A 606-nucleotide genomic window follows, 5' to 3' on the forward strand; every position below is an offset into this window, starting at 1 on the left:
CTGATTTGTTGACTGCAATCCTGTGGGTTCAGTGGGTAGTCTATTTTTTAATAACCTGGCTAGAGCCAATATTAAACTATTGTCAAATTTCCTGTTTCATGGCACGTGTTTATTTTGCATCATGTTTTCCATCAGGCAAGATTTGCTCGTCTAAGCAGCATGACCACTCTCAGTCCTGTCACTTCTACTTTCCTTGTCACACCCTGAATGTGTAGCTATAGTCTGCTGGTAAGTCTGTCAGCTGCTGTCAAACTAACAAGGTAATCTTATTGACTGGTGGGTGTCACAAAGCTTTTCTCTAAGAGCCACACATATGATCCACATCCAGCTTCATGACAGGAGCTGCTGGTTGGTTGTGTTGCTTTTTGAAGGGGGGATTTAAAGGAGATGGGAGAAATGTGGATATATCTTAAACTGGGAGGACACTGTCTTCAATGGGAAGATACCAGCAAGACCTGTTATATGTATTACAACGTATTAAGATAAGATAAGGTAAGAAGATAAGATGTATCTTTATTGACCCTACTTGGAAGAAATTCAAATTGACATGACAACATAAAGTCGCAAATTTGCAAGAAAGAAAGTTGAAATAATGTGTTTTATTCT

This window comes from Scomber japonicus, chromosome 7 (genome assembly GCF_027409825.1).
Source record: "Scomber japonicus isolate fScoJap1 chromosome 7, fScoJap1.pri, whole genome shotgun sequence".
Taxonomy (NCBI): Eukaryota; Metazoa; Chordata; class Actinopteri; order Scombriformes; family Scombridae; genus Scomber; species Scomber japonicus.